A 21,085-nucleotide genomic window follows, 5' to 3' on the forward strand; every position below is an offset into this window, starting at 1 on the left:
ATGACTTAAAGTAGAGAAAACACTTAGAATACCTGACACCAAGTAAGCTCTAAATGTTTACTATGATTAAGGGTACCAAGTTTATTTTATTGGGGCATCAACATGACAGTAATCTTATAAAATAATTTAAAGTTTTCTTATTTTTTCCTGTTTTCTAGAACAATTTGTATAAAATAATTATCTGTTCCTTGAAAATTTGGTATGAATCAACAATAAAGCTTTGTGAGCCTAGAGAGGTCTTTGTGGAGGTTTTTTTAACTTCCTTGTTATTTTAACTTCTTTATGCTTATTGTTGCAGTCAGCTATTATATTTCTTGCATCAGCGTTAGCATTTTATGATTTATTACGGCAATCTATTCATTTTGTCTAGATTCAGATTACTTAATGGATAGTTGGTCAGGATATTCCTTATAGACTCATAGTCTTTAAATTCTGTATTTAATTATATTCTTCTCTGCCACTCCCTGTTTTGCCTCAGTCTTGTTAAAGTAGTATCTGTTAAATTTTTTCAAAGAACCAGTTTTTTTTTAAGTCATCTTCTCCTCTTCTTTTGCCTATTTTATGGATATATGTACTTATTTCCTATTATTTACTGCTTTTTTGTTTCTTGGAATAAATGTTCTCTTGGGACTACAACCCCACCAATTTCTTGAGTTAAAAATTTTAGCTTTTTCTACATTAAATTATTTTGTTTTTGTTAATAAAATGTATCTCAACCCATGTACTTATAAATACTTCTTTGCCATTCAGTTCTAAGTATTTCTAATTTCTATTCTAATATCCTTCAAACTCAAGGGCTATTTAATACCATATTATTTAGTTTTCAGATATATGGTTTTTTTTTTTTTAAGTGAAGGGTTTTTTAAAATTGAGAATTTTTGTACTTAACAACATTTGGTATGTACACTGGATACACAAGATATTAACGGTTTACAATAAACCTCAAACTAAAAAAATGTAAAGGGAGAAAGGTTACCATTGCCTAGGCTACTCACAAAAAAAATCTAGAAAATTGATTCAAATAACTGTTAAATTTCAGGTTTTTCAAAAAGAGATAATTGACCTGTTAATCTTATTAAAGAAATGTTTGCAAAAGAAACTTTCAGTTTTATTATTTACATCTGTAAGACCATGAGAAAGTTTTCAAACCATGTGCTAATAGTCCATGAGTGAATTTGTGAATCCATGAATCTTTTTTCCCCCTGGTCTAACAGGTAGTAGCAAAAACAACCACTTCTGGGGACTGGAATGCAAACGTAGGAAGTCAAGAAACACCTGGAGTAACAGGCAAATTTGGCCTTGGTGTACAGAATGAAGCAGGGCAAAGGCTAAGAGAGTTTTGCCAAGAGAACACACTGGTCATAGCAAACACCCTCTTCCAACAACACACGAGAAGACTCTCTAGAGTCTTGGACATCACCAGATGGTTAATACCAAAATCAGATTGATTATATTCTTTGCAGCCAAAGATTGAGAAACTCTATACAGTCAGCAAAAACAAGACTGGGAGCTGACTGAGGCTCAGATCATGAACTCCTTATTGACAAATTCAGACTTAAAGTGAAGAAATTAGGGAAAACCACTAGACCATTCAGGTATGACCTAAATCAAATCCCTTAAAATTATGCACTGGAAGTGAGAAATAGATTCAAGGAATTAGATCTGATAGACAGAGTGGCTGAAAAACTATGGACGGAGGTTTGTGACATTGAACAGGAGACAGGGATCAAGACCATTGCCAAGAAAAAGAAATGCAAAAAGGCAAAATGGCTGTTTGAGGAGGCTTTACAAATAGCTGTGAAAAGAAGAGAAGTGAAGAGCAAAGGAGAAAAGGAAAGATATACCCATTTGAATGCAGAGTTCCAAAGAATAGCACAGAGAGATAAGAAAGGCTTCCACAGTGATCAGTGCAAAGAAATAGAGGAAAACAATAAAATGCAAAAGACTAGAGATCTCTTCAAGAAAATTAAAATTAGATATTCCATGGGAATGTTTCATGTAAGGATGGACTCAATAAAGGGCAGAAATGGTATGGACCTAACAGAAGGAGAAGATATTAAGAAGAGGTGGCAAGAATACACAGAAGAACTATACAAAAAAGATGTTTAAGACCCAGATAATCACAATGGTATGATCACTCACCTAGAGCCAGAGATCCTGGAATGCGAAGTCAAGTGGGCCTTAGGAAGCATCACTACGAACAAAGCTAGTGGAGGTGATGGAATTCCAGTTGAGCTATTTCAAATCCTAAAAGATGATGCTATGAAAGAGCTGCACTCAATATGTCAACAAATTTGGAAAACTCAACAGTGGCCCCAAGACTGGAAAAGGTCAAATGCTAATAATGCTCAAACTACCGCATAATTGCACTCATCTCACACGCTAGTAAAGTAATGGTCAAAATTCTCCAAGCCAGGCTTCAGCAATACGTGAACGGTGAACTTCCAGATGTTCAAGTTGGTTTTAGAAAAGTCAGAGGAACCAGGGATCAAATTGCCAACATCTGCTGGATCATCATAAAAGCAAGAGAGTCCCAGAAAAACATCTATTTCTGCTTTATTGACTACACCAAGGCCTTTGACTGTGTGGATCACAACAGACTGTGGAAAATTCTGAAAGAGATGTGAATACCAGACCACCTGACCTGCCTCTTGAGAAATCTGTATGCAGGTCAGGAAGCACTGAGCTTCCTGAGCTCAGTTAGAACTGAGCATGGAACAACAGACTGGTTCCAAATAGGAAAAGGAGTACGTCAAGGCTGTATATTGTCACCTTGCTTATTTAACTTCTATGCAGAGGACATCATGAGAAATGCTGGGCTGGAGGAAGCACAGTCTGGAATCAAGATTGCCAGGAGAAATATCAATAACCTCAGGTATGCAGATGACACCACCCTTATGGCAGAAAGTGAAGAAGAACTAAAGAACCTCTTGATGAAAATGAAAGAGGAGAGTGAAAAAGTTGGCTTAAAACTCAACACTCAGAAAACTAAGATCATGGCATCTGGTCCCATCCCTTCATGGGAAATAGATGGGGAAACAGTGGAAACAATGACAGACTTTTTTTGGAGGACTCCAAAATCACTGCAGATGGTGACTGCAGCCATGAAATTAAAAGATGCTTGCTCCTTGGAAGGAAAGTTATGACCAATCTAGACAGCTTATTAAAAAGCAGAGACATTACTTTGCCAACAAAGGTCCATCTAGTCAAGGCTATGGTTTTTCCAGTAGTCATGTATGGATGTGAGAGTTGGACTATAAAGAAAGCTGAGTGCTGATGAATTGATGCTTTTGAACTGTGGTGTTGGAGAAGACTCTTGAGAGTCCCTTGAACTGCAAGGAGATCCAACCAGTACACCCTGATGGAAATCAGTCCTGAATCATTAGGGCTGATGCTGAAGCTGAAACTCCAATACTTTGGCCACCTGATGTGAAGAACTGACTCATTTGAAAATACTCTGATGCTGGGAACGATTGAAGGCAGGAGAAGAAGGGGACCACAGAGGATGAAATGATTGGATGGCATCACTGACTCAATGGACATGAGTTTGAGTAAACTCCTGGAGTTGGTGATGGACAGGGTGCCTGGCATGCTGCAGTCCATGGGGTTGCAAAGAGCTGGACATGAGTGAGCAACTGAACTGGACTGGGGAGTTTCCTTTTTGGGGATGCAACATCATAGCTCTTGCCTCAACCCATCTACTTGGAGGGAGGGACTTCACAGACTGCAATCTGGTTGGAGGCCCAGAGTTACCAACCTTTGGCCGCATTCTTGTGAGTTTTTAAGCCATGTTTGAGGGTAAGATTTGGATAAATGGGAGCAACATTTTCTTTGAATTTCCTACAGTGCTCCTGGGGACGGTTTTCCCTTTTTTCTCTGCACACAAACTTCAAGTGGAGGTGACCAAAGATGCTGTGTTGTGAAATATGGACTGCTTACTTTAAAGGCATCTTTGTAGGAGGCAACATCTTCAGATGCAGGAGAGATTGCACGTAGGCAGTTGGGGGGAGGGGTGGGGAGGAGCAGCATGAACTGTGAAGTTTAGCATGTGATGGGAATCTTGACTCTCTGAGGGGTTACAGAGAGGCCCAGAGACTTTCCAGGGATCAAAAAGCTTAGGCATGGTTGAGACTAGTATATGGCATCAATATTTCCTAGAAGCCTTTAAATCTCCTAGGTTTTACTGTCAGCCTTTAGGTCTCACATGAACTAGTTGATTAAGGAGGTCTACCCTGAGCTTATGGAACTGTTTTGTCAGGTAACTCTCTCATTCTTGCCATTCTTGGATATATTGGTTAATGATGCGATCCTTTCCTTCTTCTTTCCTCTGGGCCAAAGAAACATACTTGAGCACACAATGTACTAGTTCGTCTCAGTTCTTTGAAGGCCTCTCTGGGAGAAGATACAAATCCTTTGTATAATCTTTCAGCATCCTCTTAACACTAGTTATTGACCCAAATTAAAAAAAAACAAAAAACTTCTTAAGGTTTCCTCATAAACATCATCATCCTGTTAACAGAGTGTCTAAAGGCTATGAAGACCAGATTCAGAGAGATTACATCTTCATTTAATCAAAATCTTCTGACAAAACCTCAATAATAGATCTAGTCTGGCCTGGGGGTTTGTAGTTTAGTCTATTCTTATTTAAATTACCAAATTATGAAAAAAAATTTAGCCAGGAAATTTCCATCAAGTTTGCAAAAAATTCTTTAATGAGCAATCAGACAATGTCCACAGAAGCTTTCCAGCCACCATTTCTCTAACTGGACTGATTAGGAAGTTTTCCAGTTTCCTAGAAACATCCTGGAGTATTTCTGCAATCCTGGCTTGTCATCTGGAAGTGCTTTGGTCTGGCTAACAAATTATATGATCGTCATGTCTGTAACTGTAGGTTTTAGGTCCTTGGCAGTTTGAATATTAGTTAGTTGCCACTCTGTCGACCCTCAGACGGTGCTTGAGTCAAGTCCACTTCACGTGCCAGGCTCCAAGGGTACACTGAGGAAAGCAGGCACGTGTGGTGATTGGAGCATGCGCACTTCTTGCTGCAGTCTTCTCCAAAGAGTAAGGTCAGAGGGACTAAGTCTGCCATGCAGCACACGAGGTCAGAAGAGGGAAGTGCATATGATTCAAATATGTTGAATCATGACGGAAGTTCTCTGGACAAAAAACACTGTCCAGGCAGAAAACAGGTGAATCTGTATAGCTCACCATGAGACAAACTGCAGTGGCAGTTCAAGAGGGAAAAATGTAAATTCCCTAACTCTTCTCTAAGAGGACTACATTGTTTTTTTTTCCTTTTTTCTATTTTTGCAAATCCTTTTCCCCTTTAGTATGGATCCTGAAAGCAGTAGAGGCAGTGGTGTGGAATTTCATATATTGTGTTTTGATTTCAATGTTTTTGCTGTTGTCTCTATGATATTAATTGTATGGAATATACTGACCCTTTCATTGTAGCCTAGAACATGCTTCAGTTCAGTTCAGTTCAGTCGCTCAGTCGTGTCTGACTCTTTGTGACCCCATGAATCGCAGCACGCCAGGCCTCCCTGTCCATCACCAACTCCCGGAGTTCACTCAGATTCACGTCCATCGAGTCCGTGATGCCATCCAGCCATCTCTTCCTCTGTCGTCCCCTTCTCCTCCTGCCCCCAATCCCTCCCAGCATCAGGGTCTTTTCCAATGAGTCACCTCTTCGCATGAGGTGGCCAAAGTACTGGAGCTTCAGCTTTAGCATCATTCCTTCCAAAGAAATCCCAGGGTTGATCTCCTTCAGAATGGACTGGTTGGATCTCCTTGCAGTCCAAGGGACCCTCAAGAGTCTTCTCCAATACCACAGCTCAAAAGCATCAATTCTTCAGTGCTCAGCCTTCTTCACAGTCCAACTGTCACATCCATACATGACCACAGGAAAAACCATAGCCTTGACTAGACGGACCTTAGTCGGCAAAGTAATGCCTCTGCTTTTGACTATGCTATCTAGGTTGGTCATAACTTTTCTTCCAAGGAGTAAGCGTCTTTTAATTTCATGGCTGCAGTCACCATCTGCAGTGATTTTGGAGCCCAATAAAATAAAGTCTGACACTGTTTCCACCGTTTTCCCATCTATTTCCCATGAAGTGATGGGACCAGATGCCATGATCTTCGTTTTCTGAATGTTGAGCTTTAAGCCAACTTTTTCACTCTCCTCTTTCACTTTCGTCAAGAGGCTTTTTAGCTCTTCACTTTCTGCCGTAAGGGTGGTGTCATCTGCATACCTGTGGTTATTGATATTTCTCCCAGCAATCTTGATTCCAGCTTGTGTTTCTTGCAGTCCAGCGTTTCTCATGATGTACTCTGCATGTAAGTTAAATAAGCAGGGTGACAATATACAGCCTTGCCATACTCCTTTTCCTATTTGGAACCAGGCATGCTTAATCTATGTAAATCTTGATCATGTGTTTGAAAACAAAGGATATTCTTTATAATATGAAAAGATCTCTATATAACTAATAATATAAACTTTTAAATTATATTTCTATCTTCAGTATATCTGATTATTTTTTGGTTTTTGAAGGCATATTTTCCACCACAATTACCAAATAACTACCACTGTTGTGTGTGTGTGTGCTCTTGGTTGTATTGACTCTTTGTGACCCTGTGGACTATAGCCCACCATGCTCCTTTGTTCATGGGATTTCCCAGGCAAGAATACTGGAGTCCAGGGAATCTTCCCAATCCAGGGATAGAACTCCTATCTCTTGTGTCTCCTGCATTGCAGGTAAGTTCTTTACCCGCTGAACCACCGGGGAAGCCCACTTCCCACAGTTACCAACTCATTTGCTTCCCTCTGTAGGTCTTTAGTTGTTGCCTTGTATAGTTTGAGACTCTGCTGTTAGATCCATATAGGTTCATGATTTTTAGCTCTTACTGCTGTATTCTTTGTGACCCCATGGACTCTTCAGGCCAGAATACTGGAGTGGGTAGCCTTCCCCTTCTCCAGGAGATCTTCCCAACCCAGGGACTGAACCCAGGTCTCACGCATTACAGGCAGATTCTTTACCAGCTAAGTCACCAGGGAAGCCCAGGAATACTGGAGTGGGTAGCCTATCCCTTCTCCAGCAGGTCTTCCCAACCCAGGAATCAAACCAAGGTCTCCTGCATTGCAGGAGGATTCTCTACCAACTGAGCTACCAGGGAGGCTCTATTCTTGGTTTTACAAGAATGTAACATCTCCTTTTATTACCTACTGTGATTTTGTCTTTATATTTTGAGAGATTTTATACATTCTAGATTTCTTTGGGTTTGTCTATTTGAAGATTTTCCTGTCCCAAAATTTGGAGAAAATCATCTGAAAGAGTTTGAATAAGATTTTTCAACCTTGTTACTATTAAAGTTTTAGTCCAAAAAATTTGTTGTGTGTGTGTGTGTGAAGTTGTTTTGTGTCTTATAGGATGTTTCCTAGTATCTCCAGTCTCTAATCACTAAACACTGGCATTACTTTTTCCTAGTTGTGAAAAGCAAAGCTGTTTTCAAATATTACCAGATGTTCCCTGAGGTAATGGGGGTTTGCCTCCAGTTGAGAATGACTAGATTAGAGGGGACAATCTCTAGAGCTCAACCAAGACCAGCAATAATTTGTGTTTCCACCAGTCCAGTGGAAAAAAATTCATGATTCATGTAACAGGAAATAGCGAACTCAGAGGGATATTGCTTCAATGGTGGAGTGTAATTAACCCTCAACTAAAGGTTGCTCTGTTCTTGCTTATCAAAGCTTAAAATAAAACCTCAAAAAATATCACACTGTTCCCAAAGACTTAACTGTATCCCACAGAAAAGCTCAAAAATATTTGTAATAACACAAAAATATCCAGGACTTAGCAAGATAAAATTCAAAATGTCTGCTATCTGATTAAAAAAAATATCTGATTAAAAAAATTATCAAATATGCAAAGAAGCAGAAAAATGTTATTCATAAAGAAAAGTCAGTAGGAGACAACCTAGAAATGACACAGATGATAGAATTAGTAGAAAAGGACAAGAAAACACAAATGGGAAAGACTCAAGATTCACTGGGCACTGCGTGGACTATGGAGAAGGCTCTTGCCTCAGTGGCAGAGAATCTACATCTCTCAACTAAGCCTTGGTTCTGTCCGGCCCAACATATCACAAAAGCACGACCAGGTTTTGTCTTGATCTAAGCTGGAGGTTCAGATCCAAAAAGTTCAATAAACTCGAAGTACAAGGCATGAAGAAAACTGCACCAGTGAACATAATAATTCAGTTACTAAAAATCAGTTATAAAAATTTTAAAGCAAGAGAAAAAGGATACACACACACACACACACACGTGCTAAGTTGCTTCAGTCACATCTAATTTTTTGTGACCTCATGAACTGTAGCCCATCAGGCTCCTTGGTCCATGGAATTCTCTGGGCAAGAATACTGGAGTGGGTTGCCATTTCCTTCTCCAGGGTATCTTCCTGACCCAAGGATTGAACCCATGTCTCCTGCTTGGCAGGCAGATACTTTACCACTTGAGCCACCAGGGAAGCCCACAGAAAAAAATGAGAGTGATAGCAGATTTCTCTTTGGAAAGAATGCAAACAAGAAGACAGTGGAGCAGCAACTTCATGTATTTGAATTAGTTTCCTAGGACAGAAGTAGAGTGGTTTAAAACAATGGAAATATATTGCCTTATAATTTTGGAGCCTGACAGTCCAAGAGCTAGGTGTTTGCAGGATCTCCTCTATGGGAGAATTCTTCCTTACCTCTTTTGAACTTCTGATGCTTTGTTAGTGATTTTTGGCAATCCTTAGCTTGAAGCTACAGCACTTGAGTTTCTTCCTCCATCATCACTTTGCTTTCCCCTCTTGCTTGTCTGTTTCTTTACATGGCATAATCTGGTTCCTTTGAGGACATCAGTCATGATCCATTAGGATTCGCTGTAATGGCTTGATTATGTTTGCAAAGACCCTATTTCCAAGTAACATGCCATTAACAGGCACTGAGGATTAGGGACTGCAACATATCTTTTTGGAAGTGAGATTATTCAACATATAACAGTAATGAAAGAAAAAAATGTCAACTTAGGTTTCTAAAACCAATGAAAATATTGTTAAAAAAGAAGATAAAGTTAAGACTTCTTTTTAATAAATGAGAGTGAGGTTTGGTAGTTTGTCTCTTTCAGTGTATTTTACAATTTCAGCTGAAGTGTCGTATTTAATGGCATAAATTTGTTCTCATTTTTGCTTATTATCTTTTTGATATCTGTAGGATTTGTAGTAATGTATCCTTATCATTCCTAATGTTGAATATTCCTTTCTTTCTCTCTCTTGCTGGTTAGTCTGATTGGAGCTATATCTATTTTATTATTGTCCAGTGTTTGAAAACTCATGTTTCATATATTTTCTCTAGTTTCCTATTTGAAAAGGTTAAGTTTTGTTCTGGTTACTGTCATGGCCAGAAGCTAATTGCTCCAATCTTAACCTTTAAATGATCATTTGGCTGGACAAAACTTGTTCCAAATATTTTTCTTCCCATAAGAAAATGAGGAACTACTGCCTTCTTGCATCCAGTGCTCGCTCTTGAGAAATGTGATGTTACGATTCTTTGGTCTTCTGCAGCCCCTTTTTTAATTTAAAAAATAAATTTATTAATCTTTCTAATGTTCACCTTAATCTAAAATTTAATATGTATCGGTGAGGGTTCTTCTGTATCTATTGTGATTGGCACTCTGTTGAGCCTTTAAGTTAAACGTGTTTCATCTTGTTTTCAATCTGAAAGTTTTTATCATCTTTATTTCTTCCTTTATTTTTTCCCTCATACCTTCTGGGACTTCTGTTATCTGGAAGTTAGTGTTTCCAAATCTCATCTCTGTGTTGCTTAGCTTTTCTTTCATATTTTTATGTCATTATGATTCTTCGTCTTTTGGAGGAGCTCCTTAATCATATCTTATGCTCACTAATTTATTTGTCAGCACCATCCACTCTGCAATTTATTTCATTTATTTACATTCTTTAACTGTTGTATTTTTCACAGTTAATATTTGGTCCTTTTCATTAATTCTTATTTCTATTTTATTTAATCAATATCTTCACTTATTCTTTTGAAAATATTTATTATACTTAATCTAAAACATTTATGTTCCTGTCATTATGCTTCCTGTGGTGTATGATACTCAGTCTGCTGTTTTTTTTTTTTAAGTCATTGTTCACCTTAGTTGTCTGTTTTCTCTTTGGATCATTAACTACCATCTACTAGTGTATATTGGGCAAGAGACCAGCACTCAACCTCTGTTACATTCTTCCAAGTGAATACAGGAAAGAGGAGAGAGAAAATAGTTGACTGTCTTTTTCTTTTGGCCACTACTCTACCTGGCAACAGCTCTAGTTAGGGATTCTTCTCTAAGCTATCTAGTAAAAATAGCACTGAGTAGAGTTAATCCCAGAGAGTGGTTTTCCAGGGGAATGTTTAATAGAGGGCAACCACTGTTTTAAAAATGAAGTAGAATTGAGTATAATGGAAAATGTCATAGAACATCACAGTTGTTAAATAAAAGTACTGTTGAGTGAAACTTTTGTTTCAACTCTATCTCTATATCTCTAACACAAAGATATATAAGTGGGAAAAAAATGTATTCCTTACTTTGAAACAAAATCGAACATTTTGAAAGTCATTGTCCTAGATTATAATCTACTAGTCCTAGAAAGCTGGGGAAAGCCGCTGATCTATTTCTACCTTTTTTTTTTTTTTCTCTGATTCTTCAGTTCAACAGGGCTTTGGGTCTTCCTTGTTATTGTCTTGCTGACACCATGGTTTTTATCTCACAGGGGTAATGGAGTAGCCATTATCCATTTAAGATTATATTAGAGTGAAGCTGGAGCAGAATGTAAAAGCTATCTTTCAATTCATCCTCTGCTATCCCTGGAGCATCTAATATATGTCAGTGTACTCCTGCTTCTTTCCTTCTCAAGATTACTGTATCCTTCAGGCTCCTTAAGCAGCTCTCATAGTATTAGGCAGTTCCCAGATCTTTCCTTTCTTCTCCCTTTTCAATCACAGTGATCAATGTGGTTGATCATTGAGGGCTGAGAGAGAACCAGTCACACCAGTTACTTTTTCACTTTCTCTGGAACTAGAAATACAAACATTTTGAATATTTGATATTAAGTCCTCTATTAAATTCGGAATCCTGTATTTTAATTTAATAAAACATACATTTTCCTTTATTGCCGAAAGTCTAAATGAATACCATTTGAATGGCTATACAATATTTCATCAAATGATTTTACCATAATTTAGCCATTTCTCTACTGTTGGAGATTTAGATTGCTTCTCCCCACCCTCCAACAGTGAAGTATAATGCCAGCTTGGGAATTTTTATGCATACATCTTTGCCCAGGGTTTAGATTAGAATGACCTTTTAAATTTGCACTCCTTAGTTTACCAAGAGCTCATTTTTCCCCACTGATGACTTGTTGTAGCTGAAAGGAAAAATTGCTATTGAACAATGACAGTAGAACAACTGGAAGCACTTCTACATTCTAAGGTTGATGAGGAATTCTCAAGGAGAAACCTGGTATTTTATTTAGAAGGCATACTAATGGAACTTTTGCTGTGAAGTTAAGATAATGTGAGATGGTATGATGAAGTGTAGTTTAATGATACTAAGTTTTGCTGTATTATGATAAATTGAAGTTTAGAAGCTCTTTTGTTATGCAAGCATGTTTGACTTCATCAGAGTGTATTTCTGATCAGTAGTTTGTAAGGAGCCTTGGCATTGAAAAGGTGAGAGAAGGTGGAGGGAAGGACCTGGTTCTGAGTAAACACAGATCTAGAAAGATTGTTGCTGCTCAGTCCCTGAGTCATGACCGGCTCTTTGCAACCCTGTGAACTGCAGCACGCCAGGCTTCCCTGTCTTTCACTGTCTCCCGGAGTTTGCTCAAACTCATGTCCATTGAGTTGGTGATGCCATTCAACCATCTCATCCTCTGTTGTCCCCTTCTCCTCCTGTCCTCAATCTTTCCCAGCATCGGAGTCTTTTCCACTGAGTTGGCTCTTCGCATCAGGTGGCCAAAGTATTGGAGTCTCAGCTTCAGCATCAGTTCTTCCAATGAATATTCAGGACTGATTTCCTTTAGGGTTGACAGGTTTGATCTTGCAGTCCAAGGGACTCTCAAGAGTCTTTTCCAGCACCACAGTTCAAAAGCATCAAGTATTTGGCACTCAGCCTTCTTTATGGTTCAACTCTTAAGTCAATACACGACTATTGGAAAACTTTGACTAGAGGACCTTTCGTCAGCAAAGTAATTTCTCTGCTTTTTAATATACCATCTAGGTTTGTCATAGTTTTTCTTCCAAGGAGAAAGTGTCCTTTAATTTCATGGCTGCAGTCACCATCCTCAGTGATTTTGGAGCCCAAGAAAATAAAATCTGTTGCTATTTCCACTTTTTCCCCATCTATTTGCTGTGAAGTGATGGGACCAGATGCCATGATCTTAGTTTTTTGAATGTTGAATTTTAAGCCAGCCTTTTCACTCTTCTCTTTCACCTTCGCCAAGAGGTTCTTTAGTTCCTCTTAGCTTTCTGCCTTTAGAAAGATAGGAATATATCGGACTAATGAGAGAGGAGGGTTCCAGCAGGAGATTCCTTTGACAAGGTGCATGGATATGTCATTGATGCAAGGATATCTGATACTCAATATTTACAGCTTTAATTTTCCTTTTTCTCCTTCTCTTGAATCACTGTAAAATTTTAATAGACCCATATTAGCAACCAATTTAGTTAGCCTTGTATTATAAATGCTACCTTGAAGAATAGCGGGCCCCTCTTGTGATTACTGTGAAATCAATCCGAGAGGGACAGAGCGGCATAAGAAGTGCTGATGAGGAGGCCCAAGGGGACTTAGAGGAAACTTGGGCTGGAAAGAGACAAACATGGCTTGTAAGCACCTGCCTCAGGACTTCTTGGGAACACTCCTGCAGAAACAGGATTTCCAGCCCAATGCACAAAGGAGCTTGAGTTGTTTCATTCAGGTGGTAAAGGACAGAGGTCCTTATAAGGGAAAAGAAGTTGGGGATGTTTGGCCACCAGTTCTTAATACCTTATGCTTTTTCATCTTATCAGACCCTGTTGTCAAATAATTATGTATCTAGTTGTTCAATGTCTACTTTCCCATTAGCATATGAAGTACATAAGGCCAGGAAGAGGTTTGCTTTGATTGCCAGCATCTAACACAGTCTCTGGCCTAAGATAAATTGTCGGTAAATGTTCGTGAAACAAAGGGTGGTCAACAAGTATTGTTAGTTCTATGTTATTAAAAAGAAGCACTCAAATACAATAATTATAATGCTAAAATATTGAGATTATGGGAAGTATTCTATTTTTCATACTTTCTATAAACTTTTTATTTTATTTTTCACTGAGAGAGAAAGAATTGATTCTTGCTTGGTAAGACCTCTTTAAACAGAGTCTTATATTCTTGAGAGTTTGCCTCTGTTTCTGTGTTCCTTCTGATAACGGAGATTGATTGGTGAAGCTCTGCCAAGTTGTCCAGATTTACCCACCAGAGAGCTAATTACAGCCATTCAGTGGCACTCCCCTACTTTTTGGATCTCCAAGTTTTGTCCTCTAGTCTACCAGAGTTGAAATTTATGTTTAGATTCTGGTTCTTCTTGTGTATGTTTTGATAAATGATGAAAATATTGCTTTGATGAAAAATATTATGAATCTAAGATTTTTGTATTCATAGGCACATGCTGTATCCTTAGAGGAAAGGGAAGGTTTCCATAAATCAAATAAACACATACTTCCCTCTTTTTTGGTTGCCTTCATTAATAATTAGTTGACCTTCACTTACCTTGAAAAATGTTATAAATTTTTGACCAGCTAATTCCTTTAAGACTTGAGCAGAGATTTGTTCCATTGAATGTAATGAGCAGGCTGGTAAATCCAGATTCTCTCCATTACTGGCATTCTGTCTTGAAGTTGACATCCTGTGTTTGTTCTTGGTCGTCTCCTCAGCCTTTTAAAGTAGCCTCACTTTGATAACATTATTCTGGTAGAAGCAGCTGCAAAAACCAAAGGGAGAATGAATATTCTTTATTGAGACTGGATTGAGAATAAAACAGAAACCTTAAAACACAACCCTAGTGGCGTGAGGGTCTCAGAGTTGGACATGACTGCACGCACACACACACACGCGCGCACACAAAATGGAATGGAATGGAAATGTATGGATTCTTCATGTTCCCACTTCAAAGTAATAACACTCCGTGTCTTTGCTGTTCTTCACTTTGAAACTTTAGGTGAAAGTGGTCTACCCTTGCGCTCACTCCCTCACCTCCCGTTCACCCCTCAAGTTACTGCAGCTGCATTCCATCCTATATCACCCTGCTGAAACATTGACGTGATTAATAATCTCCTAATTGACAAATGTGAAGTGTAATTCTCAGTCTGCCTCTAATTTGATGTCTCCACATTTTTGTTTGCCTCTGTTGCTCCTCTCCCCTTAAAACTCTTTCCTTCTGTATATTTTATGACCCTGGAATCTCTTTAAAGCCTTCCTCCTCTTTTAGATTCTCCTTTTCACTGCTTTTAATGTCTTGTCTTTCTCCACTACCCTTTGTATGTTGGTATCCCCAGAGGCCCCAGTCATGGCTGCCTTTTCTACATCAGAAGCACTTTAGATGATCTCCTTTCATACGATGAGTTTAACTAGTGCAGTAGTACTGAATGATAGTAATTCCGAAGTTTATACTTTCAGCTCGGACTTCTCCCCTGGAATTTGGATTGCATATTTCTTATTACCTATGTGATACATCTTTTATCAATATAACTAAAATCAATGCAGACTCACTATGTTTAAAGATGAATTTATTTCATCCTTTTCCCTACAAAACACCTGGACCCCCTTCCTGTATTTCCTATCTTAGATAATGAGGGCATCATATGCCTTCCAGAAATCTAGAATTTACTTCCAATCTTTTTTTTTTCTGCATGTGTAATTAATCACTAGCCCCTGTCAATTATAATAAATATCTCTCAAGTATATTTTGTCCTCTCCATTTCACATACCATTGCTCACATAACTTCCACCAATTCCATCCTCAAAATTGTCTTTCTAAAATACTGATCTGAATCTTGGAACATACCTGCTTAAAATCCTTTATTACATAGAAAATGAAGTGCAAGCTCCTTAGGAAGCCAATAACGTTCCTCTCACAAGAAAATTCTTTCTTCTGTATTACCATGCACTTCAGTCATAACTCTCTTATGGCCCTTGGTATATTGCATGTGCTTATTATGTGAACTGGGCTTCTCAGGTGGCACTAGTGGTAAAGAATTTGCCTACTGATGCAAGAGACACTGGTTAAATACCCTTGGAAAGATCCCTTGTAGTAGGGAATGGCAACCTGCTCCAGTATTCTTGCCTGGAAAATTCCATGCACAGAGGAACCTGGCAGACTAGAGTCCATGGGGCTGCAAAGAGTCAGACAAAATTGAGTGAGCATACATTATATGATTGTGAAATGGATTGACAAACTTCTTGAGAACAAGGGTTGTTTCTTTTTCACTTTTGTATTTCCAGTGCTAAACACATGGAATAGAATGATATTTAAATGTAATGGGGTAATGGATGAACTGGACAAGAAATGCTAAAAGATTCTCTTTGCAAAATGACAAAGACCAAAAGATCAAAGTATGAGATATAGATGGAGAGATGGGAAAATTGCAAAAATGAGAGGTCACCGGATTATAGAAGTTCATTAACTGGGACATTGGAAAACTTGTCATTCTAGAATCTTCCCTATACTTTCCTGTGGGCTGTCTCTCTAGTGGTTTTAAAATATGTCTGCAAATTCTTGACACTTCTCCCTTCAAGTGGTAGAGCCTAATTCTCCCTCTCTTGAATGTGAGTCAGACTTAATGACTTGCCTCTGACATTAGTGTGTGGCAGAAGTGTTGCTATATGACTTCCAAGGTTATGTTGTTAAAGAATAGCTTCTGCCTGGACCTCACTCTTTCTCTCTCGTCCCTCCCTTACTCTGTGGAATAGTAATCACCGTGTTGTTGATGACATTCAAGCAGCCTGTGGAGAGGCCCTTGCAGGGAGGAATGGAGACCTCCACCAACAACCAGCCCTACCTTTCCAGCCATGTGTTTCTCACCTTGAAGGAGAATCTTCTTGCCAGTCAACTCTTCAAATGACTGCAGCCCCAGCCAAGATCTTAAGGGCAACCTCGTGAGAGGTCCCAAATTGAAATCACCCCGCCAGGCTGCTGCAGAATGCCAAACCCACAGAAAGCATAACGACAGTAAGGGTTTATTTTTGTTTTAATCTACTAAGTTTTGCATCTACTACATTTGTTATGTGGCAGTAGATGACCAATACACTCTCCACTAAGAATGGCTGTCCTCTCAGTCTTTTAGAATCCTATGATTCTTATTTTTTAAAAGATTTTTTTTTACATGGACCATTTAAGAAGTCTTTATTAAATTTGTTACAATATTGCTTCTGTTGTTTATGTTCTTTTTTTTTTTTTTTTAAGCTGCAAGGCATGTGGGATATTAGTTCAGTCCCAATCAGGAGTTGAACCACACCCTCTGCATGGGAAGGCAAAGTCTTAACTACTAGACTGCCAGGGAAGTTCCTTGAATCCTACATATTCTTGATTCAACTGTTTCAGTTTTGGGTTGTCCTCAGTTTTTTCCAAGTATAAATCATGTTTCTCTCTCATAGTTTTGACTTTTTTTATCACTTAGTATCATTTTGTTTTAGCCAAAATGTATTCCTTATCTGCTGTGTGCTATAGTCTGTGCTAGTTTTGGGGGACCCAAAGATGAGAGATTCAGAGCTTTTGGGAAAAAAAAAATTTTTTTTAACCTCCCTTGATATATCCAATTTTCTTTGAAAAAACACACTTTTTCTGATTGAGCTCTGGGGTGGTAGTGTCTGGGTGAGGGTCCAGGTCTTGGCTGACTGTCTGCCAGACTTTAGACAAGGTACCTCCAGAGGTTTCAGTTTCTCTGTCTGTAAGGTGAGTGTAACAGTAATCCCTGCCTCATATTGTTATGATGAGGATTAAATGGGATCACGCATGAGAAGTTCTTAGCATGACTCATGCACCAAGTGAGTGCTCAGTAAGCACTTGTCAGTTTGTTGTTATTGACTGTCCCACTCAGAATCTCACAGAATGACCGGAATACAGTGGGTTTTCAGGAAGTGTTTGTTGAATTGAAATGCAGTAGGGATAGGTTAGTGCTGCTGCTGATGGGGGCGTCAAAAGAGTGTCAGGCCTGGATGTCAGTCACTGTGCACTGAGCACTGAGTATGATCAATCCAATTATTTGTTAGTTGGTTAATTAGTTTGTCAGAGATTCATCTATTTCCTATCAGATGCTATTAACTACAGACAGAGGAAAAAAATGAGTGAAGGGCCTTTAGATGGGCAAGTACTTGGACACTGGAGAAAGTACTTGTAAACTCAGTGGCTTACATAGGAAAGCAATACATTCAACAGTCATTGCAGTTCTTGTGTACCAGGCACTGTTACAGGAGCTAAGAATAAAGTGAGTGATTTATTTTCATTTATTCAATGAATATTTATTGAACACTTGCTGTAATCTAGTCATTCTTCCAGGTTCCAGACAAGGATTTCAATCCCATGGACCTTTCATTCTCAAAGGGCAGGGGAGATAAACAAATGATATTTATCATAGGTAATTGCATAATATGTTAGAAGATGAAAAAAGTAATTAACAGAAGCAGAAAAGGAAGGTGAGGTGTGTATTGGAGACTTTGCAGTTTAATCTATTTCTCATTGAGGAAGTGAGGAGGGGAAGAGATGAGAAGGAGGTGAGGGAGTTCATTTTAGCACTGAGCAAGGCACCTCTTTTACCATCTAGTGGAAGTGACAGACAACAAGTAAATAAATCATTTAATCTCAAATAGTGATACGTGCCTTATAGAAAAGAGGATAGCATGAGAAATTTAAGATTCTAGCCCTGGATGTCTGGCTCTTCCATGAGGCTGCTGACAGTCCACGGCCATCTTGCTGATCAGTGTGTTTCTATGGCCAACACATACCTGCTGGGAGGTGGTCACAACCTACGCGTCTGGAAATAGGACAGCAGGATTGCTTTGTGTTGTAGCAGGCCTTGTAGTCCAGCTGTTTATAATCTATTAGTCAGACTTCTGGTGACATAAATGGCTGACGATGGATTGTCTGACTCACACCCAGACTCAAGCTCTTTGCACAGGACAGAAAAAACTATGGGTAGCTTGGCCACTGCCCAGAAAGTGGATGTTGTCACCGAGTGGGGAAAATCCCATTAGCACATTTGCATATCTGAAAACAGAATTCCTCATGGGTCTGGATTTAACTTTCAGTGAAGACTCTTGAGAGTCCCTTGGACTGCAAGGAGATCCAACCAGTCCATTCTAGAGGAGATCAGCCCTGGGTGTTCTTTGGAAGGAATGATGCTGAAGCTGAAACTCCAGTGCTTTGGCCACCTCATGCGAAGAGTTGACTTATTAGAAAAGATTCTGATGCTGGGAGGGATTGGGGGCAGGAGGAGAAGGGGATGACAGAGGATGAGATGGCTGGATGGCATCACTGACTGGATGGACGTGAGTTTGAGTGAACTCTGGGAGTTGGTGATGGACAGGGAGGCCTGGCATGCCTGTGATTCATGGGGTCGCAAAGAGTCAGACACGACTGAGTGACTGAACTGAACTGAAGACCAGTCAATCCAACTGGTCAACCAAGATCCAACCAGTCAATCCTAAAGGAAATCAGTCCTGAATATTGATTGGAAGGACTGATACGGAAGCTGAAACTCCAATACTTTGGCCACCTGATGCAAAAAACTGACTCATTGGAAAAGACCCTGATGCTGGGAAAACTTGGAAGTGGGAGGAGAAGGGGATGACAGAGGATGAGATGGCTGGATGGCATCACCAACTTGATGGACATGAGTTTGAGTAAGCTCTGGTAGTTGGTGATAGACAGGGAAGCCTGGCATGCTGCAGTCCATGGGGTCGCAGAGTCAGACAGGACTGAGGGACTGAACTGAACTGAAGACTGCTGCTGCTGCTGCTAAGTCGCTTCAGCCGTGTCCGACTCTGTGCAACCCCATAGACAGCAGCCCACCAGGCTCCCCTTACTAAAGGGAAATAGCTCTTTGAGTTTTTTTTTTTTAATGTAAATGTTAACATTGTTACTAATCAATATGTTAATTTGTCATTTTATGAGAAGGAGTGATCTGAGTTGTAACATATTTGTCTTTTTCAGTTCATTTGAAGGGAGGAAGAGGGGAGTTTATATCCAACTTGAAAGGATGTAGATAGTGGAGGTTTATGCAGAACAGAGCCACCAGGGTGATTAAAGGGCCCTTTTAGCTGGTTAACTGAGAATACAGACCAAGTCTGAAAGCTGCTCTAGGCTGAAGAAATCTGATGTTAGTGTCATAGGATTTCCAATTAAAATGTTCCTTTGTCCTTTGTGCCACATACTTTGGGCCCCAAGCTAATGTAAGTGCAACACTTTCAGTAACATCCCACCTAGACACAGGGGCAACTTCAGCTTTCCTTTATTCTCCACATTCTCCGGGAAAGCTATGGGAGCTCAGATTCAGCTAGTATTTTTTTAATTTAAATAATGTTTCTTGACGCTTTTGCATACGATCCATATTCTCCAGTTTAAAAAGCCAGTATGTATGAAATAAGCCCATTTATATGAAATGTCAAATCATATACATACACACACACCTTTGTAGTGAGATAGAAAAATATGAAAGATGGCCAACAAAATGTTAATGGTGTTTACACCAAGAAGGTGGAAGTCATGTGACCTTTACATTTTGTTTATAGTACCGTGTAGTTTTTGGGTTTTTTACAATGACAATGTATCATTGATATAGTCAGAAGACAAACAAGAAAGTTATAATAAAGCCATTGAGGAAAAAATACTACCAGCCACGTTCTGTGGTTATTATGCTGTCACAAAGAGGGAGAGTAATTCGCTCAGGATTCAAATCCAAACCTCACTTTGAGGCACGTGACTGGTTTATTAGGTAATTTGGGTATACAGCAGAGCCACCTGGGAACTAACAACCTGATTGAAGAAAAAAGTCACAAAGGCCAGAGACAGGAAATAAAATAGCTAAAGCCATTGACAGAGACAGAGAATGCCTCAGGCATTCTGTGAAGAGGTCAAGGAGGGCTTCCTGATGATAGAGGGATAAGAAAACTTGGATAGCTTGGGGAGAAGGGGAGGAAGGCTCTTGGTGGAAGGCAAAGCACAAACAAAGCCCCGGGGCCTGGCGTATACAAAGCAAGTGTGGCAGGATAATTTGCTGAGATTTTAATTGTGTCTTGTGACCTATTTTCTGCAGAGGTTTAGCTGCAGGACTAGAAGCAGAAGTTGCTTGAGGACAACAGATTTTGCTAGCTATTGTATTCAGATACCTCAGCTTATTGGGGGAGTTACCGGAAGGAGAGGGAGTGATGTATGCCTTTGTATAAGGATGCAGAATAGTGAGAACAGAGGAGAAGCCTTTCCCCCCAGGACGCCTGGGCTTTGCAAGGGCAGTTTCACCTGCTGTACACCTTCACAGAGCCCCAGGGAGGTTGACCTTGGTAAGGAAAGGCTGCACAGTACTTCCAGGTACCTCCAGTGCCCAGCCTTGGCAAAGACCCTGAGCTAAATGTGAGATTCTCTGTATATGTGCAACAAAGTAGTAATTTTAAAGTGCTGCAGAAAGCACATAAATTACATCTATAGTCACATGTGGGAATGTCATCTTGACCAAGTCAGTTACCTTCGAAAACTTCAGTTTCTCTAGTTACCAAGGGGGGAAAAAAAAAAAAAAGGTGTATTAGTCCCTTCCAGTTTGAAACTTCACTAAATCTGTGAAATTGGAGTATCTGTTTCTGGAATCGCTTCTTTTCCACCTGAAATGCAGGGAGGATGGAGTGCAAACTTCATTTTTAAAGAGCGACCCCCAGAATCTGCACGTGGGCATAATGTTTTTCAGCAGGAAGGAGGTGTACCCTGCGTAGTAATTGAAACTGCCTTTTGAATCTTCTAAGCCAGCAGGATCTGAT

The sequence above is a fragment of the Capricornis sumatraensis genome, chromosome 6, assembly GCF_032405125.1.
Source record: "Capricornis sumatraensis isolate serow.1 chromosome 6, serow.2, whole genome shotgun sequence".
Lineage (NCBI taxonomy): Eukaryota > Metazoa > Chordata > Mammalia > Artiodactyla > Bovidae > Capricornis > Capricornis sumatraensis.